Source organism: Colossoma macropomum, unplaced genomic scaffold (assembly GCF_904425465.1).
Source record: "Colossoma macropomum unplaced genomic scaffold, Colossoma_macropomum, whole genome shotgun sequence".
NCBI classification, from domain to species: domain Eukaryota; kingdom Metazoa; phylum Chordata; class Actinopteri; order Characiformes; family Serrasalmidae; genus Colossoma; species Colossoma macropomum.
Window position 1 is genome coordinate 16,404,171 of NW_023494801.1, and position 27,457 is coordinate 16,431,627.

A 27,457-nucleotide genomic window follows, 5' to 3' on the forward strand; every position below is an offset into this window, starting at 1 on the left:
CTCCTCCCATCTCCTCCCTCTCCTCCCTCCCCTCACAGAGCAAGATGATGTGACCTTCTGCCAAACTGCTCGAAACCATGCCACCGACACAGCGGGCTCCAGTGTCCACACTGAAATAGGCTCAAACAAGTGCGGACTGGAGAGAGCGAGCGAGTGAGCAGTGCAGAGAGACAGAGAGGGGAGAGAGAGTGAGAGTGAGAGAGATAGAGAGAGGGAGGGAGGGAGAGAGAGAGAGAGAGAGAGAGAGAGGGAGAGAGAGAGAGAGAGAGAGGGGAAAAAAAGAAAAAGAAAGAGGACGTTGGAGTGTGAAGGAGGAATGTGCTGTCAGGAGCCTGGGCTGGATGCGGTTTGCCGTCGCAGGTAACTACCAGATCACCTTACTTTCTTCTGCTGGGACGTGTTAACAGTTAACTGTTTTTAGCGCAAACTGTAAACTGTTGTTAGCATGTGTGTTTGTATTCGTGGTGGCAGATGTGTCAGATTTTTAGACGTGGGTCATATTGCTGTGAGTTGAGTGCAGTGACAGAGCTGTGCTTGTGCTCGTATGAGTGCATGGTGCTGAAATTGTCCCGCTGTTGTGTAAAACAGGTGCTATATCTGTGTAAGTTCATCCACAGGTAGGACACTTGCTGGGACAGGCTCCCTATCAGTTTTCAGTTTGAGGTGAAATGAAGCATGAGCCCTACACAACTATTCTAAGAGAGATGTTAGTAGCCTTTATGTGTCTGTATTTGACTGAAGTGGCATGAGTCTCTAGCCTGAAACATGTCAATATACCCCTCCACTCTGCTGTGATAAAGTTCCAGCTCCAGAGTAATGTAATCTCTGACTCCAGCATTTGTAGCATATGATTGATTACCATAAACGTATTCCCAGTACTTTTTGACTCAAAATGCACTGGAAGTCAATGGGAAGGTGTTTAGGCAACTGCCCACTGATATCTATTCTAAGTGTATTTCAAATACATAGGTTTTCAGTTTGTTTGTAAACACAAAAAACCCATCAACATTAATGTCCTTGGTGATCAACCATATTCTACCAATGCTTACAATGGTGTTTATGTTGAACAACACTGGAGTATTCCTTTAAAAACACTGTCCTGGGACGCTGAGGGAAATGGGCTGGCCTGTCACTGAGAAGTGAGCTGGGCTCCTCAGAGAGCAAGGCAGTAACAGCCCGCAGTAATTACTGCTGGGTCCAGTTATTACTCTAGCCAGGGCGCATACTGATGCATTTAGCATTCGGCCCATTGTGGAACGGGAAAGCGCGCGCTACGCTCTACCTGAGGCTGCTGCTTACTATGGGTGAAAGCACTTTACTGCCTTCTAAAAAGAACTGGACAAATGAGGTGGGATGAGATGAAGAGAAAAAGATGGAATGAAAGGCAATGAACAATGTGGCAATGAAAGAAAGAAAAGAAAGAAAGAAAGAAAGAAAGAAAGAAAGAAAGGATGAGTAGACTACAATCACTGGGCCTAAAAAAAGGCTTAAACAAAATTTCAAGGAGAAAGAAAATATTACATTTTGATATTAAGACCTTGCTAAAACGTTTCCAACGTAATGAACACGATGTTCCACACCATTAGCCCAGGCATTTCTCATTTCATTGTTATTAGCTAAGGATCATAGATGGCTTGGCCTATAGTACTGTAAAATAACCCAAGGTCACATGAAAGGCTTGGACAACAGTAAGAAGTTAAGGTCAAAATATATATTTCAGAGATTTTCTCGGGTCTAGTGTATATTGTGTATGACTCGGTACAGTCAGTCATACTATAATTTTGTAGAGCTTTATGGCAGTTCTGGGCCAATTTCTGTAAGCCTTTCAGAAACTGCACCACTCTCCCACCACCAGACACACACATACACACACACACACAATTTTTCCCTCCTTTCTTCTTTAAGTCACCCATCATCTACCTTACCTGGCCATTATTCATGGTAACTGCTTTTTTTCCCCCAAAAATTGCAATTTCGTCACAGATGAAAATGAGCAAAAGCTTCTTTTCTCAGCACAAAATGCATTTTTTCTGCTAGCAAAGTCCCGAGTACGCTGTGTCAAGTGTGGCCAGCACAGTTACAGCAAAAGGCCACTAGAGAAGAAAAACGTTTACCAACAATGGCAGAGTACCTGTAGCTGTATAAACAGCTGTAGCAAAACTCTGGGCACTTGTGTTCACAATGTGTTCAGTGTAGATGGAAAAGCACTCTAAACTGGCAAGACACTAAGTTTAACAGCTATATTAGCTGCACAATATACTGTTTGGTAACTTTGATATGGGTCGTTTGCAGAAGGCTTCAATATGCAAATGAGGCCTCTAACAAATCACATTGTTTGTTACAAGTGATATGAGAACACTCAGCCCAGAATTTGATTCGGTTCTGTATTCTCATAATATTTTAAACAAAATCTGAATGAAGGAAAATGACGTCATGTTGTTGCACAACTTACTAATGAACATGCTGGTGTGGTGTGGGTGATTGCTACTGGTTGTTTATGAAGTTTGGTGCTCAAATAATGCAACTGTATTCAATTCCATTCTTAATAAAATGCCTATTCTCAACAATGAATAACTGCACCTCCACTATGCACACTGTCACAATGGTGCATCACAATATTACAATGTCAGACAAAACAAGTTCCTGTAATCCAACAAAAGTAAATGATTTTGGTCAAATGCAGGCAAATCTTCAACAATGTCAATGCATTATTAATATAGAGTACATTCTTAAAAATATTCAACTCGGTTCTTTAATAAACACAATCGTTCTATGAACACTCAAAGAAACCATTAGAATGCGTAAATGGTTCTTTGAATGGTCAAATGGTTCTTCTCTATGATGGAAAGCCAGCTGTATATGGTTCTTTAAAGAACCCTTTTTTAAATGGTTGTATATAGCACCAAAGCATCAAAGAACATGTAGAGTGTCCTTAACTAGAGAAATAATTTTTCTTTTTGTTTTACAGGTTAAAATTGATAACGATGTCACACAATATGTGTTAAACGTGAGAAAAGAAAAAGAGTGCTGTTAATTAACTTTGATTTATTTATTTTTTTAGATTACAGTGTTTTGTCCATATCATGCAGCTTCAGTGTGGCTGATTCACTGTGTCAGTAAGCAGGTTAAAGTGATTGAGGCAGTTATGCTGAGTGTGTGGTACACAACAGTGTAGGTCAGTAAAGAGTTAAGCAGAGAGGCTGACCGGCTCAGTGGTGACTGCGCTCCGTGTGAGGACAGAACAGATGCATTGATCCCTGGGTATGTTGGCTCCACACGGCAAAGACCGGTCCACCACACAGCAGGGCGGTTTTACACACACACACACACACACACACACACACACACACTCTCTCATTTGCAAACACATGCATGCATGCATGCTTGCAGATGCGCATGCATGCACAATTCTATACACACATTGAAAGAATCTGAAGAAATAAATGTGATGTTATTGGCTCATGAAATCGCATCTGTTATGACTTCATGATTAAATACATCACTTAATTTCACAACACTTTAGTGTAAAGGTTTTTACACACCGAGCATCATTTATTTGGACATCAATAAATGAATTCAAACATACGTATAACTGATGATGTCTTGCACACCAAAGTCAGTTTTTCAGACAGCGAAAAAGCCACATTATTTTATTTTGCCAACTTTTGCGGGGACATGAACTCATTCACCAATTATGGTTGTCTCTGGCGTTGGCATAGCAACAACTAAGATGATGGAATGCACAAGAACTTTTATGACAGAGGGATTAGTCTGTCTTTTGCTTTTTCATGTGAGGTGTTAGCATCTCCAAAATCAGCTCAAACTGGGTTATGGAGACCTGAGCTGTATGCAAAAGCACTCAAAGTTTCAGCTCCTGAGTAAACTGATGAATCTCCCTGGTCACATTTCAGCTTTGTTAGTTTTTGTTGACTATGCAAAAAATGACAAAATGATGTGTATAGTTTTGCGGATGTGTCAGCAAAATACTTTGCATTTTTATTGTTGTTTATTATGTTCATATTCAGTGCCGGCTCACCCTAATAAGTCACATAAGCAGCTGCGTATGGCACCGTGGCCACCAGGGGCCCCCTACAAACTTCTGGGTTATTCCTAGTGGAAAATTAACCTTACTTAGTGACCTTGTCTACGATGTCTTCTTCATTGTACTTTTCTTTGTTCAAAACTTTTCAAGATTCTAAAACTTTCTGTTGTTTATTTCCAGATTTTCAGTGTGGTCTCAGACTTTGGACACCACTGTTTGTCTTTCAGACTTTACAGCTTTAGGTTCAACTAGAATGTGTCATTACCCAGGAAAAAAACTTTTTTGATTGTCTTATTCTGTGCAGGAACCATATGACACCATGTGACCACAGTGACCTACCAGTAGAATGATTTTGCCTATTTATCATTTCTTTTATAACATATAAAACCTTTTCATTTGGTTTATACATGCCATTTTAATAGCATTACACATGAACGCTCTTTCAAAGGCCACCAGACACTTTGTGCCATGCAGCGCCGTGTAACATCATATAGCAGTGGGAACGCCGCTAAACTTCACTTTTACACTCACCTTGTATACACTGTTATAAATGAAGGTTCTGTGCAGGTACATTTTTCATTCATCAAGGTACAAACAATGTACATTTACCCTTAAAGGCACATCAGTGGTTTTTCCCAGGTGAAAAGTACATATTTGTACCTTTTCATAACCTAAGGTTTTAAAACAGAACAATAAAATAAAAAGTCTGGAGCCGAGACGGGTGTGTGGAGTCAATACGACCTAGAAAATATCATTTCAATGGATTATGGTACAAGTATGTTCTTTGACTAAAGGTATCCTTGATATGTATCCTTTAGGGTACCACCACAGTGACAAGAGGGGTACTGCCCCAGTGACAGTTTCGTACCTTTTTTTTGAGTGTACATTTAATGACTTATCTCATTTTATATAAATTTACTATCTCTTCACAAACTTGCTGTTTTGGAGCCTAAAGATACAAGGTGAAACAGGACTAGGCTGTGATGTTAGCTGAGGTAACACACAATTAGCAGTTGTCTGTCTATATCTACAAGACTGACTTTGTTTGTGTAAATTTTAATTTTAATTTTAACATCTGATCTGCTGTAGCTATCTGTGGTCTATATATGGTATAATTTAACGTAGTAATGGCAAAATGCTGAGTGGCACAAAATAATGTCGGCGACAGTGTGTGTACTTTCATTAAAAACAATGGTTTACAATCACTGGATGCATCCAGTTTGCAGTGGCCTTTGGGCATTTACATTTTACAAAGTTTCTGTTTAAAATGCTACCGTGTCACAGCCCCTTAGAGGGTGATGTGGGCTCTAGCCAACAATGATTATTTTGAACTTCAATGTCTGCAAAAATGAGCTATTTAATTGAATTCAGAACCATTAGCCTACTGTGTTTGCACACAGAGGAATTAGACCTCCGCATTTAACCCATCCGTGCAGTGAAGAACCCACATACATGCACACTAGTGAGCACACACACTAGGGGGCAGTGAGAACACTTGCCCGGATCGGTGGGCAGCCCTATCCACTGCGCCCAGGGAGCAATTGGGGATTGGGTGCCTTGCTCAAGGGCGCTTCAGTCACGTACTGTCAGCTGAGGGGATCGAGCCGGCAACCTTCCGGTCACAAGGCTGGTTCCCTAATCTCCAGCCCACGACTGCCCCCAAGAAGAAGAGACAGGTAGAAAAATCAAATGATTTATAAAAACAAATGAATATAATAAGATATTAACGTAAAGAGCTACTTGCTTCTATGCACTTTATGATGTTATTATGCATGGTTGTTGTTTACAGGCTCTCCATAATTGGTCTTTTTCACGACACATCAGTGTTGTTGAAATACAATACCCATGATATACTCAGAAAAGGGTATCGGGACATAATAATCGGGACAATAACGATAAATATAACATATCAAGTTGTCCACTCCTACTTTAGTGGAACAGAATCAGACTGATTCCATTTAGATTGATCCCAAAGAAGACATCAAAGTGGCTCTCTGTTTCAAATTCCATTGTACTTCAAGCTCACACAGTGACTCAGGAGAAACTAATAGACTTTTATTGAAACGCCGTTTCCACTAAAGGAGGTACATTGAGTACCCTCTGTGTGAGTGACAACACTGGAGAAGAAACCAAAACTCAGAGGGTGTGTTAGAGCCAACTCAGTGCGTGTGTGTTTGGCTGAGAGAATAGTCTGAAACATCAATCAAGTGGAGCTTTTTAAACAGATGCTGATTTAATCCCGCCTCCGCCTAAACAAGCGCACACACACTTGTGCACACTGAAAAAGAGATGTACTGAATTTACTTAGGATATTTACATGGTTAAATAGGTTCCTGTTATTTTAATTATGCTCTCGTATTGTCATAGCAATTTCATCTGTGTATTTTCATAGCAACTGGACAGATATTTCACAAGATTCACACTGAGGACAGTTTTTGCACCATAAAAGTAACTTTTTTTTCATTATAAGTGTTTTTCAGCTGCTGAGATTTGTGACAGTCACACCTATATTATTTTAATCACCCTCTTTGCTAAAATAGCACCATTTTGAAACATGTAAATGACTCACAGTATCTGGTTTTCCAACTCGGTAAGAGAGAATGTGAATGAATCAGCTTTCATCAAATACAGATCTGCGAAAATTCATGAAGATGACGTGATACGGCATGAGACAAGAGTCCCCCTCACTGTGTGTGGCATACTCAACAGAAGGATGTGAACCTTTATTAGCTCTTGGTAGAGCAGTTTTAACAGGCCTCTGTCAGCTGTACATATCTATAGCCCTAACAGCTTAGAGACGCCGGTCAGAGCGGGCAGTGACCCTTTAATAATGGTTGAAGTTGCTCTCCCCCTTGGAAACATCACTGCAGCAAACAGTTCTGATAGGATGTAGCGCCAAACACTTTACTTTGATTCTCACTACGTCATCGCAGAATGTTTCCATCACCATTTTTGTCATTTCTCTTTTATGGATGAACCAACTTTTTTACCTCCTCCAAGCATAAAAACTTTATAGGTGATATTTAGACTTTTTTTATCACTTCAGGCTTTTTGATTAATTTCTTTTTATACATATTTTCAAAAAATTGCAAAAATAAGTGGATGGAAACCCCACAAGTGAGAGCTAGCCAGACTAAAGTACAGCCTCCATAGGACGGGGATGGTTTTAAAGCAGTGTCACAACTAAGCCTCCTAAAGTAAATAAGGAGAGATGCCCATATCCTCTCACATAAAAACAGTCAGTTTTTTGGAAAATGTTATGCACAGATTAATCAAAAACATTTCATTTCAGGTTTAAACAACACAGAACTGTATTAAATTAATGGCATTTGTATTGATTCATCAGACTCTTTAGCTACTGGTACAACTGCTACCCCTCAGAGGTAAACTGTAGTGTTTTTATGTTTCTGTTTTCACTTGTAGAAAAGAGGTGCAAGATGCTGCCATAAAAAAGAGAATCTTCCTCAAATACTTTCAAAACTATTCAGCAAAAACCTAAATGTGCTAGGTTGTGCCCCACTCCCCCATACATAACTGCCATATGACTAAAATACATTTCATCTACACTATTTTGTCTTTCAGTTTACTTAACTTTTGTCAATAACTGTGTGCTGTGATATATTTTATTCATGTGGAACTGATGTACACACTGTGAATCAAAGTGAATTCAATGAGTCACATACACAAAACAATGCACAAACAATCGTAGGACAGCATGACTGCAGAGTGATGAAGAAAAATGAGTAAGCCTACAGTTACGGCATTTACCTCTTCATGCGTTGAAATGGGATGAAATGCATTGCCTTTGTGGTATCATTACTCAGGACAAAGATGCACACTGCTGCTGAAGTAAGGGCAATTACCATTCGAGCCAGTGACTGAGCTGAACACACGCCAATAAGCCAAGATTGCACCGAGGACAGAAATGACATTGTTGTGAATGAGAGGGCAATGCACAGCCATCAAATGTTACTTTACTGGCCACTCAGGCAACCGCTCCATTTCTTGCCTATAAAAGCTGTCACGCCACTGCTTGACTTGCTAATGAAGGAGCGCTGTGTCTCACCTGGCTCCAGCACATCTCACATCGTCTCCTTCTTTCTCACAAATGACCTCCAGCGCTGCATCACAGCTTCAGCGGCTGCTTTGTCAGCGAGCTGCTCCACAGCGTGCCACTAAGAGCCGATCAGCTTAATGAAATGTTAAAGATTTTAGAGCCACACTCATGATAGAGAGCACTTTAAGGACAGCATTACACACTTGCACACACATGCACACACACACACACATTTGTATTCCAGTCTTTATGGGGTCTTACCATGGACATCTGGATTACTGTACTGTGCAGGACTATGCAAAAGTCAGAGGCTATCATTCATTTACTTACTTTCCTGTCAAAACAGCCAAGTACAAGGTTTTCATTTTTCAGTGTCAGGAAATAAATACATTTCACAGAAACACCTCAACAACTAAATATAATATGATTTTTCAGAATTTGTGTTAACCCTTTGCCATTATATCAGCTTTCATTCTTTTCAGGAAACTTACTTTCAGTTTTTCAAAGAAATCTGCAGTGACATTTTTCCACACCTCCAAAGTTCAGTCTTACAAGTTGGTTGCATTTTCTGCTTCTCACAATCCAAGTAATCACAAACACATTCAGTGATGTTGAGGTCTGGCCTCTGGGGTGGTCACTCCATTGTTCTGAGAACACCAGCAGCTTCTTTTTATGATTTGCAGTTTTTTTTTTTTCTTTTTTTGCCTTTTCTCAGTAAGAGCTTCTTGACAGCTACACATCCTTTCAAACTCAGTGTTGAGTTGTCTTCTCTACAGTTTTGCTGGTTTACCAGGTCTTGCACGGTTGTTAGGAGTCTCATTTTCTCTGTATATCTTCATTTAACTCCAGTTTTGGAAGCTTCGGTTAATTCCTTTTTTTGACTGTCCTATTCCATATGCAAGTATATCTTACTTCCTTAGAAAAATCTCCTGAAAAATTCATAACTTGTACTTTTGACAGGACATTAAATAAACAAACCGTAGTCTCTGACCTTTGCACAGCACTGCCAACACCAGTCTTAGTCTCAGAAACTAAAAGCTTTAATCTCAGTATGACTCAGTATTTTAATTTACCACATGACACGACAACGACAATTTTTGGAAAGTCATTAATTTCTGTCATAATTAGATGTTGAATTTCTAATATAAGCATGATGCCAACTACAGAATGACACATGCCTTCAGATGTCTATATGTAATGTTGGTAACTTTGTGGGTCCTATTTGACCTTACAACACCCTGCATGTACCCCTCCGGCATGAATGGATTACAAAAATACATTTTAGGCCAAAACATTATCTTAAAATTATCATAGAACAGTGTTTTGGGTATCAGGCAGTGTATTCGTAACCCTTTCATGTAATTACTTTCTGTGAAGGAGCTTTTAGAAGCATTAATCTCTTCAGATGTCTGGTTCCTATCACTACAACTGTGAAGAATTGTGATTCTAAAGCTAACACTAAGCAAAACCTCAGTAACCAAAAAGAAGTATTTTTGCTTTTGTACTTTTACTAAGAAAATTTGCTTGTTAAAAACAATTTTTCATTCCTCCAGGCAAATGTCCCAGCAACCCAAAAATATTCATGTGTTCTGTCAGTTTGGGGACATTTAGTCCTTACAAGCTAAATACACACAATCTCCCGCCCTTCCGCTCTCTTTCTCTCTCTGTCTCTCAAACACACACAGGTGTACATTTGTGCAGGTTAAACAGTCACTACAGACTGATCAAGGTCATGTGTGTGAAGTTGTGTCAGATGTGTGTGTTTGTCAGATAAGCAGGCTGCTCCACAGTCACCAGGCTCTGCCGCCCTCTCTGACTGATCAGCCAGTGCCAAATGGGGTAAATCACAACTTCACTCTCAGGTGAGAAAAGCTCTCCAGTGCTGTGTGAGAGAACGCTACAGCAGGAGCTAGCAGAACAGCGGCTGTGGAACGAGCCTCCCGCTCACATGCTTTAAGTCTCGTGCTCAGTGTACACTAGAATGAGCCGTGCACCTCTATCTGTATTCAGTCTATCGCTCTGTCCACTGCTGAAAACAGAAAAACTGACAGGCCCTCGAGCCAAAAGAAAAGAAACAAGAAGAGGATTGATTCTTTATTCTGCTTTCTTGACACAAAGCTGTCTCAGAACTTCTAGCTCAAAGGGGAATTAGTGTAGTTAACATGCAGACAAACTTATCAAGAGTGGTTTGATGTGAAATGTGCCAGTTTAGAGAAAAATACTGAGTGAGAATTGTGGTGATAATAGGAATCAGACGTCTGAAGGGTTTCTTGCCCCTAAAAGCTACCTCCCTATTACACAAACTGTTCATGAATAATGCTATGTGAGACATTTTGACCATCATTTTTAGAAGGTTTTGGCCTAAAAGTTTTTAAAAGCCATTCCTGACAGATCCAGCAGGCCTTTTTCTTTTTTACATACAAACACAGAAGACACGTAAAGATTCGTAAAGACACGTAAAGACACGTAAAGATTCACCAGTCATTTCAGATAGTAAATAAAATGGCTATATTTGTGTTGCAGACATCCTAACCCCTTGGGTCCTATCATCACCACTGAAGAGTCGCTAAATCTACGTACAATGCATCATCTAGCTAACACCAGAGCAGCTAGTCTAGTTAGTGATACTACTGTGCTACTACTGGTTTTCCTTGTGTAGAAGACAACGAGTACGAATCAGCACCTAACGTAATACTGGTAGCTTATTAACTTTAAGGCTGCATCTCCTACACTTACATTTACACATTTACAAAAACCTACCGATGTCCCTCTTCTAAGTATTTCTTCTAAGTGATGTGAACCTGAGTAGTTCATACCATAGTGGTTTCCACAGTGGTTCACCAAACTGCAACCTCATCCTCATTTTGTTTAACTATTCAGTGACTGAAAAGTGTTTGGTGGTTTTTGCTATAGCATATCTGGTCTGGAATGCAGTTTGGTTGATCATGTTGGCTCAACTGACCTTGTAATACGGAGAGAAAAGAAACCACGTTGTCAACGCATGCCAGCCTCCTGAGTCATGTGTTAATGCCATAATGTTAGTGTATCCATGAGCTAAAAAGTGGTATGTTCGTATTCAGATGAACAAGAATAGAAGTGTATATCTGTGTGTGAGGATGTGTGATATGTAGCAATCGAGTCAGCTGGTACAGTCTAATGACATCTGTGTAAGGGGGATTCTGTGGCGGGTGCCACAACTTCAGCTTAACTAGGGTCTTATCCTGATCCCCTGCTCCAAGTAATACACATGCACTAACACTGACACATGTTGTTCTCCCAATATGCACATATTGGTTACAGCCTCAAGAGCCCTACAGCCACCCACCTCTAAGGACACTCACATACCTGTCTGGTTTGGTGTGTACTAATAAAACTTCTAAAAAATTTGGTTTGTGTGAACACTTCACCTGTACTCAAACAACTAAACCACTGTCACCCAAAAATAGTGGGTCTTGTCTCGGTTCCAAGTAAACCATGGTTCTGTTTGATGCTGGTGGTAATGCATTTTCATGATGGCACGCACCAAACAAGAGAATTCAACATCAGAGCATAGTTAAACTAACTGATTAAAGACATAGTGATGATTAGTATGATTAATCTGGTAACTAAAATGACAACACGTCCAGTAGTATAAGTTTCATGTTGCCATTACTATTAAATGTCATAACACGTCATAGAGTTTGATGTCACAAAGTCTAACTAGAGTACATTAAGCTTGTGACATACATTATGCCATCTGTCATGACAATTACCAGTAATGGAAATATACTAGAATTATATATATTACATCATCTGACATGACAAATTATGATAGCCAATCATCAGCATCTGCCATGACATTACATTATAACATGGTTATGTCATAAGAACATGTATGTCATGAGTCTCTGTTTATACTATCATAGGCTAGAGAGAGTCAAAACCAAAAATATTTTGCAAGCCTAACAGAATCCTTGCATACCCACCAAATTCCTGACCACTCAGTGAACACCAATGCATGTAATTCAAAGCACTTCAGCCACTGCAGAGTCAAACCAACTGAACCAAATGAAAAAGATACAATGTCACAAAACCCAAACTCTGGTGCTGACTTTAGCAAACAAACTAGGTGTGTAAACAGCGTACGACTCCATCTACACGGTGAGTAAGCTACATCCAAGATGCTGTGCAAGCTTCAGGTAGGCTAGGGCTACATATGCACAGTAAAAATGGATTATTGGCACCAGTATAAACCTAGAATGTCAGCTCAATCTGCCTCCTTTCAAGGTTTACTTACTGTCAAACATGATGTGGTGTCATACTTGCTGACTTTGTGAAATAAAACATTGTATAGCTTTAGTGGACCAGTGGACAGCATGTCAGACTCACTCTGTGCCCCTACACTGTTAAATCTGATGTGAATAGTTTTTGTAATGGTTTTGGACACTGAATGCCTATGGTCAGTGGAGTTACCCTACATTAAGTTACATATATATCATCACTATGCACACACAATTATCTTTAAATTGGTAAGTTTACAGAAGAAAGCAAAAACGTTCTTAACTTTAAATATGAGTTAATGTGTACAGATTTTATTCAAGTAATTTCCAAGTATATCTATTGGTCCATTCAGCACAAAAGGTTCATACAGTGTAAAGGACACTGGAAAAAAATGGAAAAAAGACAGTAACGATATATAAACTTATAAACTCAATATAAACTTAATGTAGGGTAACTTCTCTGAGTGTAGACACTATGTTGCACTTACTAGTACAAATTATATTACTAAACGAACCCCTTCAAAGAATACTTCAGTCAAAAAACAAATGTTGCTAACAATAAAGGAAAACAAACAGCCACTACTTAGAATTATGCAACTTACATCCTGCTAGAATGTCTGTACTGGCTTCCATTCACTTTTTCACTGGCATGTTTGGTTAAACAATTCCTCTAAACTTTAAGGAAACTGTTTGTGGGCCCACATTCAAGTCTGTACACTTATAACTACATACTGTACATATTATTTCCATAATAGTTACTAATTAATTTATAGTAGTTAGAGAATAATAATAAGTTTAATAAACACCTGCAGTTTAAGGGATTAAAAAGACTTCAGATAAATAAGTAGCAACACAGTTTCGGCAGGTCAGGGTGATTCAGGTTTATGAGTGTAGGGTCACAGAGTTCTTTCCACATTTCTATTTTCTAGTCCTAGACCAGCTCTATATTCATCTGAGTGGGACACTTTTGCTGACTGCCACAGCCGTAGAACTAGTTATTACTTTGAAAGTAGGTTCTCAACAAGATATATGTGTCCATTACTGTTTTTTGTTTCTGCCACTGCGAAAGGCATTTGCTCCAACATTTTGTGTGCTGGAGTTATAATGGTACACATGAAGGAGAAAAATGTAAACTTATTTTAGACAATAGATATATACAGAACATACAGTCGACGGCAGGGCTGTAGACATCATGCTGCCACGATGCCTTTGGATCTGCTATATCATTTGTTTATAATGCCACTGGATATCATCCTGGAAGCAAATGATCAGTTTAATCCTGTAGTAGGAAAAGGGTACAGCTAGCCTACCAGGGGTGGGACTTTTCTCAAAAAGTGGACCTTTTAATTACAAGCACTGGGTTTCTAGTTCAGCTGTTTGTTTGTAACTGATAAGGTGGAGCTGGCATGTTAACCACCTGTAAACACCTAATAAAATGAGAACTAGCGAGAAAACAAGCTGGAATAGAGCCACCTTCTCTCCATAATTCTGAGAACAACTGTTATATTCTGGAAAACAAAGCTGACCACTGCAGTTTTCCTTTTGTTGTTCTCCCATGCATGCTTCCTGCATTTAAAACATAATCTAAACATGGCCTGCACCATCTGCCAGCTGGTAAATACATAACATTACATCACTAGAGAAACTTAATTCAGTAAATATGTAACATTACATCACTAGAGTAACTTAATTCAGTGATTCATAACTGCATATTGTGACAATATTAGTTATACTGTTGCATTACTAATGAATTTAAATGGTTAGGCTATTTGGATCTTAAAAATGTACAGCAATGGTCATGTACTTGTGTTAAAGGTACACTGTGATTTAATTTAAATGTTTTTTAGACACTTTTCTGCCTTTGGTTTTTTGGGGTAGGTTGAATAATCCCCCTTTTTGTCTACAGTTGTTTTGTCTATGGACCTGAAAGCTTCCCTTAGAGCCAAAGACAATGTTCTACAGCATTTTAATAAGTTGTTTTGCATTTAATTGGTATGTGAACAAAGGTGTAACATTAATCAAGCTAATTAGCAACGGGTATTAAGCAGCTGTCCCCACAGATCCGTTTTAAGACGTGAGAAAAAGAGATGAGTGCTCTCTACACGGCAACGTTTCAGTTCTGTTTGTGTTACTTGTTATAGCTAAGATAAATAAAAGTCATCTGAATGAACAATGAACACTATCACACCATCCTATCAGATAACATGAACATGAGAACCGTCTGGAGAATTATAAAGGCCCAAGTCCGTCCAGCATATCGTCACTGTCAGATCAAAACATTGTGACTCTTCTGTGAACATGTCATGAGGAATGGAGAAACAGAAACGGTCCAAAATCACTTAAAACAAAACCTCATTACATTAAAAGATAACACTGTCACTTGAAGAGTAACTACACTGCTTTCAGCTAACTCCACCCCTGGCTCAACATTGGAAAAAGGGAGGGGCACTGCAGAGGGGCATCTACGGGTTTGGAGGTGGGGCTGCAAGGGAAACCGGGTGGGCTGGGCTGCTGTGTTTTTATAACTAAAGTTAGCTGCCAGAAAATATGGAGAGTGATGGGATCAAACAGCACTTTTGCAACTGAGAGGTCTTATGAGGTTGGCAATTTTTCTACACTACCATTCCCATCTTCGACGAGGGAAGGTGTTTGTGATCAGGCAGTGCGTCTTGAGCCTGAACAGTATGAGCCACTGACTTAAGCCACAGAGTTAACGTAGTGCCAGAAAATGATTAGCATTGAGCGGCAGAGGCGTCTGAACGGTAGAACATTCCCAAAAACCGCGACAGCTCACTTCTAATTATCTGTTCAGCAGGTCCATATTCGATAAAACTGAGTCCTGATTTCTTAGATGCACTGAATACCGAATGAATAAAGTGGATTTCTTTGAACACCATCTAAGTTTCATTCAGTTTGACATCAAGGTCGCAGACTGCATCATCGGTCAGCCAGGGTTTGCTGCAGTGGCCCTAAATCCTTACATTCCACAAGCTATTAATGGCACTTACTGGTGTTACATTCGATTCAGTTCCCACTCAAATTCACATTCCCCTTCATAAATCGACCCTTGGGCGCGCACTCACTGAACAGAAATCAACGGCAAGCAAGACTCGCTGAATGCGGCACAAGTAGAGCGTCATCGGGGGTGGTAATGTTGTTTGACTGATCTGCATGCTGCAACGTGTCTTTGTCATCTGTGCCTATATATATATATATATATATATATATATATATATATATATATATATATATATATATTTTCTCCATTGTGAAGATGATTTAAGAACAGTTACTACAGTTTCTGAGGCTTCTAAGATTCTTCCTCATTTACCAGCTACAAAAAAATCAGCCTATCACCACTAATGCACCCCAATACAGATGTAATGTTCCTCCCACCTTCAAGGTACATCATCAGAAGGGGTTTTTCCTGGTCTGTACACCAGGAAAGCTTCCTATAGAGATTACTGAAGCACTGCCGTAGGAAGCAAGCAAGCATTTTAATAACAGTTGTAGTCAAATTGTTCCATTTAAGCCGCAGCGTCCTTTTGATGCGGTCAAGCCAATAAAGATTCTTTAAATTAAACTGAATTATACTGAGTAGATGGAACATCATGATGACTCTATTTACCTTCTTACAGTAATGACTGTGTTTTATGTTTTGTGTAAGAAAAGTGAGTGAAAGAACTTTTTTTTTTTGTTTGTTTGCCTCACCTGTGCAAGACCTACTTCACCTCATGAGTGGAAATAAATCGCTCACCTTGAAAATTACAGAATAAAAGGCTCTGGCACTCGTTCAAACATCTAATGTCTGTCTTACAGCACAGAAGTCTTATTTCTACCTAAACACACAACATATAACACTGTTTAGAGGAAAGTAAAGGAATAGGCCACACTGAAGGGTTAATGCCGCTGCTCAGTTGGTCACTTGTTCCAATCGAGGACAGCTCTCTAAGGGGTCTAAAACTGCAGAGATAAATTCCTAATTTCACCCGAGCTGTGGGTCAGGCTCTCAGCCAAATCACTTATTATTAGGAACCAATGTCACATATTTCAAACCAAGACATGAACTTAAGTGTGACAGGTGTTCATTCTGGAGCAGGGTACAGTAATTAAAGCAGACAATGCTTCTCTATGACAGTGACTTTATTATCCAACATAATGTTGAGTAACAGAAGGGCCCAAAATAACTTTCTATGTACAATTTTTAATAGACAACTAAGAATAAGCTGCTGTAGAGCCTACTCAACGTGTACATGTTGAAGTGTAATAAATTGCAGGCTTTTATATCATATGATATATCTAGCCCCAGGGAGAATCATGGCCGCTGTGAGAAAGCATGTGATGGCAGTTACAATACTGCTCATAAACATCCTGATATCGTCCCTCATTTCGCTGCTGCCGGATGAAAAGCTCCATTTTTGTTCTCTTGTGTATTTTATTTTACACCCTTTTAAAAAATGCCAGCTGGCCTGACAATTTTGTGACAAATGGAACAAAGGAACAATGAAAAGTTATCATTTTGGAGATACAAGGTTCTATTCCAACAGTGACAATATAAAATAACTGGTAAAGAGTATTTGTTGTGTTATGCAGTACTCTTAGTGCAGTACTACATGTTTTAGCATCATCAGTTTGATAAAATTCTTGATTTCATATAGCTTCTATGTTTTAATTTGTCAGTGTTCTCTCTACAATATCCAGCATCCAATACACGAATACATTGTATAACCATAAGAAATCCCTGTGGTGTCAACCAATCCTGACTGCCAGCCTAGTCACTGATCTATGGGCTAATAAAAGCAACCAGGCTAGAGAAAATCATCAAATAAATATTGTGATATCTTACCTATATCATAAGATGAAAACTTTATAACTATTTTGTTTCCAATTTTAATTTTTTAACATCATTTGAAAATGGTAGCTGGGTCACATTATGTGAATATTCTGCCAAAGATAAGATCCATCTGTGAGCATTTCGTCTCTTTTGCATCATATGTCAAATCTGACCTAAGAAACCTGGGTGTACTTTAGATTATGATTCCAGTTTTATTCCTTATTTGAATAAGAAGAATAATTTTCTAAGGTTGTGCTCTATCATTAAAAGCTGCATTTTGTAAGATTTCCTGTTAGAACTGAAAGAAGTAGCATTACTGAGTCAGGACGAAAAAAAAAAACACGCTAAAATATGGTGTGTGTGCGCTGAGTCACCCCATAAAGCCTGAAATGATAATATAAAAGTCAAAGGCATCAGGTTAGATTTAATGACTCAACATTTTACTAATGAAGATATGATAATGATAATTTACTCACATTGCCAGAAGACACATCCTTCACCAAATTTCTCTTTGAGTACTTTTTCAACACACTTACAATCATCAGATTCATCTGCTCAGGAAAGGGGTCTGGAGCACAAACTTTAAAAAAAAAAAAATTAAGCTTTCAGTTAAAATTCTAATGTAATTTTACCGATCGTTTAAATTTTACATTCTATTCTGTTTCATTCATTACTATTTATCATGCATGTTTCTGCTTTTATTAAGAAAAATAAAGCACTGTAAGCTGTTATACGTATTAAAGTTATTATTATTACCACTATAAAATTACTTGGAATGAATTTTTGTTTCACTAAAAGGTTTTGTTACCACAGCGCCAATATGCCAACTGAGAGTGTTTAGACGTGGAATGGCACGTTATACAGAAACTTACTGAACTGAATTTCTTTACAGTGACAGTGATAGGAACCAGAGGTCATGCATGCAGACAAACACATTAATTACTATCCAAAATAACGAGTTCACATAAATATAACACTGATAATAGTAAAATAGTGAAAAAATACGTTTTCTCTGGGGACTACTAAATTTTTCAAAATTACATTTTACGTCAAAAAATTTAATTTCTGTCTCAAAACTATCACGAAACAATGTCTCTGGCATCAGGCAGCTTATTACTAACTGTTTTGTGAAATAGCTTTCTATGAGCGACCTTTTCGAGACATCAAATGCTTCAGACGTTCCTATCACCACCACTGTGAACAATTGTGACTTGGTAAGTTTCTCTAGAACAGCATTTTACATCAAACCACTCTGAATGACTTTGTTCACATCTTAACCATTTAACCTCTTTAACTACAGCATTTAACACACGTAAATCTGTTTATTAGGAGCGAGGTGGCTGGTATGCCTGTCATGTTCCAGTTACTGATCATATCACTGAAACCACATGCACTTCGCCTTTGATGAATCTGTCTCTCATTTACAGGCGTTTTTACAAAAGTGGCTTTTATCACACAGCAGATCTATCACCTGTCATGTAAACCAAACACTACAAGCACATCAGAAAGCTACACGCCTGCACCCTGCACACTCTACGATGAGGCCCGGGATAGGAACAGGGAGAGAAACTAATATTACTGAGTGTATCAGTTTGATGTGCCTTCCCTCCAGGGTCATAGAGGGTGAGATAAATCAGGACAGATGCTGACGGAAAACAGCATTCTGGAGGGAATAGACATGAAGGGACAGAGGAAGAGAAGAGACGAAGAGAGGATGGATTGCATGGATGTGACAGGCCATTACTAAACTTTATCATGAGGCCATAACGCTGGGGATCATTTCATCAGAGACAAAAGGAATAAATCTGAACCACACTTGTCAGAGACTGTGACGGACAGCCAGACCCCTGGACACCACTGCTGGAGGTCATCCATTGACAGGCAGACGAAGAAAGCTGTGCTTTAAAGATCTGTCCATGTCACAGGTCAGCGGCATACATGCAAATATAGAGTTGACCTAATAAGATGTGACAATAATAACGATCCTTGAGACAGTTTTAGGATGCTTGTTCAAGGGGACAAGATCAAGAAGGACATGTCTTTCATCTGAAACAAATCCATCTTCCACCTCCCACTCACTCTGCTGTATATGGTATGATCTTAAAAATAAAGATGGTTTTTTTGGAGAGATGCCAGAGAAGAACCACTTTTTTTGAGCGGTTTCAAGAGGTTGATAATATGGTGAAAATACCATATAATATAATACCTAAAGACATCTTCATTATACGTATCACACTATTTTGACACACACACAATGCATTAGCAGTGCCACATTTTATTTACTATTTTATTTATTTATGTTTCACATACCGCGCTGCACTAAATCCAGGACTAACCAACAGGACTATTTTTATGCTCTTTTCAAAGAAACATGGAGTACGCAATGTTCTTTAAGTACTGACGACATCATGCTCAGGAAAGCACTTTGTTAATCAGTATAACAATATTCATCACAATAATGATTAAGTATCATTATACTGCCCACCTCTATATGGTGGTGGTTTTCAAACTGTGGGTTAAGATCCACTGGGGGGTTGCAGTGTGGGGAGCAAGTGGGTCACGATGAAGCTGCATTGATGAGTATATAATTTTTCTTACAGAGCAGAGCTAAATGAGCTGTTTCAGACCAGAGGCAGGAACCACTATGTTTAGCTTCCTGGTGCTTACAAAGATTCCCATACAGGCCACGTACATCAGGAATGGTCATGTTAGAAATTAGAAATGAGGTTATCAAGAGTCACACAAATAACAACAACAGGGACTGCTTTCAAAACTTTGGGTATATTTTTGCTTACATGCCACTTGAAGAATATAGCAAAATACTCAAAAATCATTCTGCTTTGCTGCCTTGCTGAATCAGCTTGTTTTAGCCTAAGGATGCCTTTAAGTTCTCCTTGGAGGTCATAAGTACAATACGTTCAAGTGATTTGGCTCAGAAACAAAATGGACAGCCTGGAAAGGTATTTTTTTAATTTTCTTTTCTTTTTTATCATCAAAGAGAGGACATTAGTCTGCATTACTGGAATGAAATGAAGAGCAGACGATGCTCAACGTGTTTTCTCCTGTTAGATGCCCTGAATCAGATGACATATGCTCTTATCACAGACTCAGTAAAAAGGGTTTAGTCTGTAGTGTTCATGTGTGGCTGCTGAAAAACTGAAGCACAGCCAGTTTACAATACAAATATCAGTGGCTGCCATGACTTTCAATGATGCCCCAAACTTGGGAAGTCGGGGCTGATAAAAAAATCCAGCTAGTAAATCCAGCATATATGTTCATGTGGACTCATCTCTTAATTACAACATTTCTGACAGGACTTATTCAACAGTTATTCACGTTCAGAGCTGGCTATCTTACTAATCCCACTGACAACATGGATCCACACAGAATAGAAAAATCAAAAAAGAGATCTCCTTAATATCTCTGTGGTTACACCTGTATAACAATGAGTTCAGATGGAAAGACAAAGAGTCTCCTTTTGCTTGAATCTCCTATTGCTCAGATACACTCTGTATCAAGAAGTATTCAGATAAATTATATCGTTTAACAGCCATTGTTGACACCAGCATTCAAATGTGTCTACACAGTTTCAATAATCTCCATAGAAAAGCACTGCCAATAGAAAGGGATGGCGCTCCAACAAATACCTTTGGGATGAGTTGGCATCTTTCGCCCAGAACTAGTCGTCCAGTACCTTATGAGTACCTTATCTCACTAATGCTCTTGTAGCTAAATGCAATCAAATCCCCACAGCAATGTGCCAACATCTACTAAAAAGACATCCCAGAATAGTAGAGGCTGTTACTGTAATAAAAGGAGAACAAACCCCTTTTAATATCCTTGAGTTAAAAGAAACATTGATTGAGCAAGTGTCTACAAACTTTTGGACGTATAGTGTATTACTCTTCAGCGAAAGATAATAATCAATAATCCCACGTCTCCTGTTGAGGTTTGGTATAGATCTCAATAAAGTCATACTGTGCTCAGATTTGCCAAGATTATAACACTCATCTTCATCTGCAACGAAACTTTCATCTCTCTTTTATCTCTCCTGTATCTCATGTCACCTGAGCAATAAAAGAGTAACATTTGAGCAATAAAATTTTCTACGGGGTCAGAACAAACTTGAAGAACATGTAGTGCCCAACTAAATATGAAATGTATTAACGTTTCCATATTGAAGGAAAGAGCTGATTGGATTAAACATAGAATGAATCTTATTTCACCACACAAAATGTTTGGTGAGTCATATGATAAGCACAATCTTTACAAAAACATGCATTGTGGAGATGTGACATTTCATCATTCATAATTGGGCAATCTATTAATTATGGCATATAATGCAACGTTCGAAAACAACCAGCACCAGTCAACCACTCACTCTAGCATGTTTGGTAGTAATCTTTGAAACAAGCTGGGCACAGTCATAATTTTTCTTCATTTGAATATTGTTCAAAATATCGTAGAAATATGGAATCGTGAACCCAATATTGCAAATCAAATCAAATTGAGGGCCAAGTGTATTTTTAAACCCTTAGATATTAGCATTCAGCATGTCCGTATCCTGTATCATCTATAGTGTCTAAAGCTTTCAGAACCTGTAACTCCCAGAGTGCTCTGTAATGCCCAGCAATCTAGCTGCTTTTAGCCCCTGCAAGCTAGTACCAGGAATTTTGTAATATGCTGTAATTCTTGGGCAATAAAACTTGTATTCAGTTTGATTTAATCTGATATGTCAAATATAAGAAGAGGCAGAGAAGCGCTTTTGGGTTACTGGATTATTGCTTGGGCCAGATATTGCATTCCTTTTTTTCTTCATTTTATATTACAATCAAAACGCATGGTTATTGGAGTGGTATTAAGTCAGAGTTGTGGCGGAGGGGGGATTGGAGAGAGAAGATATACTCTAAGGAATCAAAAAGAAAAAAAAATCTAGGGTGGTACAAAGGAATATGCAACTAAGACAACAGTGGGTTGGTAGTGATTTATAAGCCAGACAGATTTGCTTGTATATTTGTTGACTTTTTTTCCAGCCCCAGATTGAGCCAAACCCAGACTAAAAAAAATAGGCTTAATCCACAGTCATAACCATTCATATGTTTTATTTATTGTAGTATTAAATATTCTAAGCTATAAGGAAAATGACCTTGACAGGGTGACTTTCAATATATTTCTTTTTTTTTTTTAAACAAACATTCACATCATTACATTTTCCAGTGTCTCACATCTTTCTATATAATAGTTAAAGTATCTGCCGTGTTGTTTATAGAATGCTTCCTTTCTTGGTAGAGGAGCTACATTTCTTGAGATGCTTTCCATCTCTCCCACTAGAGGGTGTTAAGCACTTCCTCAGCACAGCTTAAGTCTTAGATCTAGACTCCTGTGTTACTGAGACTCTGCTGTCTGAAACGAGAAAGACACTGATTATTTTTTCTGTTTTGTTCCCATTCTCTAAAGTTTGAGAGCAAAATGACATAACAATAATCATCCATGTCCTAATAAGGATTGCTGCTGGAGCAGGAGAGATAGACGAGACAGGGCAGTGGATCGTTTGGATCATTGAGTGCCAGGCTGAAGCTTTGATCTAATCTGGTCTGTGTGCTCTCAGGCCAGCCCCAACTCTGAAACAGCCGAGAGAGAGAGAGAGAGAGAGAGAGAGAGAGAGAAAGAGAGGTCACAAATTTGAAAATTCCTACAGACAGAAATTGAGGATTGGCAGGGAGAATGACAGTTGAGAGAGAGAGAGAGAGAGAGAGAGAGAGAGAGAGAGAGAGGGAGAGAGAAAGAGAGAGAGATACTAGAGATGTTTAGACTGGATTACATCTCTAGAAAGCACAAATTTGACATGGCTGTGTGCACGGCAATCTAATCTAATCTGGCTAGAAATATTTGGCAGAGCCTATTCACCTGCTACTGCTTCCAGAATTGTCAACTGACCTATCCATGCTCCGCCCACACATGTATTCTTCATTCAACCGTGACGTTGGACAAAACTTCCATTTTACCTAATGAGAAACTAATTGTAGCACGCAAAATGTGTTTATTTTTACAGCGCTTTTTAAAACATGCATTATCGCAAAACAGGTTTACAGAAAATCCATGGCCAAGCCCCAAATGAACAAGCCAAAGGTGACAGAGGCAAGGAAAAACTCCCCAAGACTAAGAGGAAGAAACCTTGAGAGAAACCAGGACTCAAAAGGAAAACCCATCCTCCTCTGGTCGACCCTAGATAGCAAAACAATAACAATAACAATAAAGAATAAGCAGAAAGTAAGATTTGACTATTAATATACAACAATGGACATAGAAAAAGAACTGAGCCTGTTATTGGACAGAAGCATTCAGACAAACCAATGACAGGCCTGTTAGAAGCCTATCAGAGTAACAAATGAGAAATAAAATTAAAAGTGTATTTTGTATGCGTGTGAAAGATGCTGGGACAGACCAGGAGTAATTTATTAGCTACGTAATCAAACTTACGTTAGCATGGTGGCAAATAATCCACTGTTAGCATTTCATCATTTCAGTTAGATATAACAACACAGTCCAGCTGTCTATCATTGCATTTTAAACTGGAAACAGATGGCCAGATGTACATATGAGTGAAGGTGCAGCTCTAAATGTACCTTGATCTGACTGCGCACAATGAGCCTAAATTCAACGTTTGATTTACTAAGACTGCAGCTTATTACACAAACTGCTAACTGCTCAAGAGGTTAGTTAGCTACAGGTTTTAAAAAGAGGCAGTGAAACAATAAGAATGTCAACAAGCTTGAGACAAAACAGAAAATGAAAGCTCACTGAGAATGAGATAGCAGTGTTAGTTAATAAATCCTGCCTCTGCCAACAAAACATTCCAAAATGGTGGTATTTTACTCTGGCTAAGAAAATATTTAGTGAAATGACAATGTTGACGTATTCCGGCTGCATCATGGCATATTTCGAGACTTTAGTCCATCAGGTCCTGAGAATTTAAACATTCTGATGAAAAACATGCTTTTAGCATGTGTTTGAGGCTCGTGCCTCAGTGTAATCGTTATAGCTGTTGCCATTGTTAAAGAAAGTCTCTCAACAACACATCTTTTGAGACACCAGCATAAATTTACGCCTGGTATTTTGCATTTTACCATGCACACAGACAATAAATTGAGCATTTAGGCATGTATGCCAGTTTCAATACAATGTGAGTAGAACGCAGGGTCAGTACGTCAGGCCTTGAATGTTATGTTGCGACTTTAGAGCAACGCTGTAGCAATCAGATATAAATAATTTACATATTTTGACCAAAACTCTATGATGTGTGATGTTTTTGCCAACACTGTGTATAGCTTGCCCACTTGTTGCTATGAAGGAAGGCATCTGTGGGAGGAGCAAGGATAGGTCATTTATACAGCTCTGCAACTGCTGATCTTATTTAGCAAGGAACTTTACATGATAATCTGTTGATAACTAAACTCCATGTGAAAGCATTGACATTTTATGGGCAGTACTGGCTGAAGAGCATTTAAGGAAGTCATTTTCTCCACACTGATGTGTAAGATTCCATGCACCAATTCTCACTAAGCAGCTTTGGTGCTGGGTTCAATTCTGTCACTATGATCTTTGGAAGTGGATCACATGGATCTTTTCCATTTAAACTAGACCTGAGGTAATTAAATTCATCCGCATTATATCGTTCCTCATATATCTGTTTGCAATACACCTGAGCTAAATGGGCCATATTGACAGAAGCAAAGCGTTTGATTAAGTCGATGATGAGTCATTCAGTCAATCGGTTTAATTCTGCGCTTTGCTTTATTACAGTAATCCCTCACGTAGCCGACCTTCAGATATCCTCCTCCGCTCTCCTCTTCTGTCGTGATTAAATGCGTGCAAGGTCAAACGTTTTTAGGATGTATGACACGTAGCACCACTTCTAGAGGGAATTAACTCTCTCTTCATTGCTAATGAAGACTTTTTGTGGCTTATGGTGTTGCAAGGGCAGCCAAAGCAAAGATTATGTTAGGGTTAATTTCTAAGTGACAAATAGCCTAATATGAATTCAGTTCATATTTACAATGTCTACATATAAAAGGAATATAAAGCAATTACATCCAGTAAGAAATCCAATGGTGCCATATTAAAAGTATTAAAACTACTGTGGAATCTACATTAACATTAAGTACTCTTGGACTGATCCCATATTTTGCCATACATATTTACATATATTGCCATATATATTTACATGTAGAATCGACAGTAACACTTAGAAGCTGAGAGTTGCTCCTTTTGTTGCTGCACTATTCAAATGTAATAACAATGTAATCACATAATTTATTACACTGTGGGATAGGCAACAATTATATTAATGTTCAAATAACTTCACTGACAGCTTTTAGACTGTACTTCTGACTTCTGTTTGTTTGATGACAAGAAAAAACAAAATGTTAGCACCAAAAATGAATGCACTTGAACTCAAGATGATACATCGGCACAGGAATAAGCTTATTATACATTATCAAAATGATGTAATTCATTATAGGAAAGAAATTTTTACACAAGAAGTAGCTTAAAATGGATTGTTGTTCTGACTTTTTGTAAAGGCTTTTTGCCTTAAAAATGATCATCTAAACTTTTGTTAAGTTTACTTTTTTACAGTTTAAAATATATCCTCTGCTTACAAACACAAGTGTGGTGCCTACAGAAAGTTGTGAATTCACACTCCTAACAGAATTACACTTCTTGGTTCAATGAACTACAACTGAGAAATGGCCATTGTTGAAATTCAACATGATAACTATGACTTGTAGTGGTTCAATCTGAAAGACATTACAAAGGAAACACTGCGTCTGAAATACTATACAATATCAAAATCTTGTCATCCAATTGTGCGGCTGGTATAGGTATAGGGGAATTACGCTGGGCTTCCCTGTCACATGAGACCACTTGATAAGGTGATACAGTTAGGCCATGAGGCATGACAGATTGGGAGATTATGAGGGATTACGTGGTGTCTGGCCCACAACACACGGTAAATTTGGTTAGCATGATAAGATTGGTCTTGCTTCCACTCAATCTGACAACTAAAGCTCTAAAGTCTGTATAAACACTGTCTTAAGATTCTGACAGATAACTAAGCACAGTGCTGTCACTATTGTGCAGGTACAGATTTTACACAGAACACAGTTTCATACTGAAAGAACTGTTAAACAATAGATAAAGGAAAGTGTTACAAACAAGATTAAAGTGAGAGTTAACCTAAATTTCACAACTAGGTTTTCACCTTTAAATGCCATAAAAGAAGATCACTACAGCTGCAGAAATCTGACCACACACAACCTTTCTGGGACCATAACAGTGACTACTGGCTGCCTGTTGACTTTTTTATTTGGAAGATTAAGTCAGACTGCCCTATAAAATTGAGACCAAAAAGGCACAAAAGACTGGAGGCATAAATCCTCATGTTCTCCATTTGTTGAAAAAAAGGGGATTTTATTTTCACAGTGCCCACCATCTGTTGGATTGGGCTGTGCAGTTTTAGAGTGGTGGGACTGAGTGCAGCTGCTGTCCACAGACAGGGCGACCTGGCCACTGCTCTGCTCTGCACATGCCTGCCTCTAAAAATACCACTTCTGTTTGCTTCATCCCCAAGCCACTAATGGCCTCTTATATACTCATTCAGGGCAGAAATGGGCCTAAAAGGTTGCTCATAAGTAAAACAGACTAAAAACAAAAGGCAGGGAAGGCTAGGATTATGAAGCATTATGACAACATTATAACACTACTTATACAATATAACTATAACAAACTAGCTGCTGCTGAAATGCTGTTCACAGACACTGGATGATGACAACAATGATAAGTGTATGTGCATGCATATCATTGTTGTCAAATGACCACCCCTCATTTATGTCATATTCAGAAAAAAACAGACAGGTTATTTTTTTCAGCAACAAGAAAAAGCAGAAAACCCAATAAAAATCTGCAGGGATATGTTTTCTCCTTTTAAAAGTTCAGTCTTAGAATTTGGTTGGATTTTCTATTTCTCATGATCCAAGTAATCCCAATGACGTTCTGGACTCTGGGGGTGGTCAATCCATTGTACTGAGAACACCAACAGCTTCTTTGTTTCATTTGCAAAATTTCTTCTTTTTTTGTAATTTCTTCAATGTTCTCAGTAACAGCTTCTTGACTACATCAACATTCTTTCAAACTCATAGTGTTAAATTATCTTCTCACAGTGGAAGGATGGACAGAAATACCTGTGTTTTTTTTAGAACTCTAAC

The 27,457-nt window shown here is 38.6% G+C and overlaps 1 protein-coding gene across 1 annotated transcript in view; it reads left to right on the plus strand.

The window, feature by feature from the left end:
• The first annotated feature begins 288 nt into the window (after nt 1–288).
• grin2ca (glutamate receptor, ionotropic, N-methyl D-aspartate 2Ca) overlaps nt 289–27,457 on the plus strand; it is a 99,922-nt gene continuing 72,753 nt past the window's right edge. The window contains exon 1 of the mRNA XM_036590305.1: nt 289–360. The gene's annotated coding sequence lies outside the window, so the exon portion shown is untranslated. The remainder of the gene's footprint in view (nt 361–27,457) is intronic.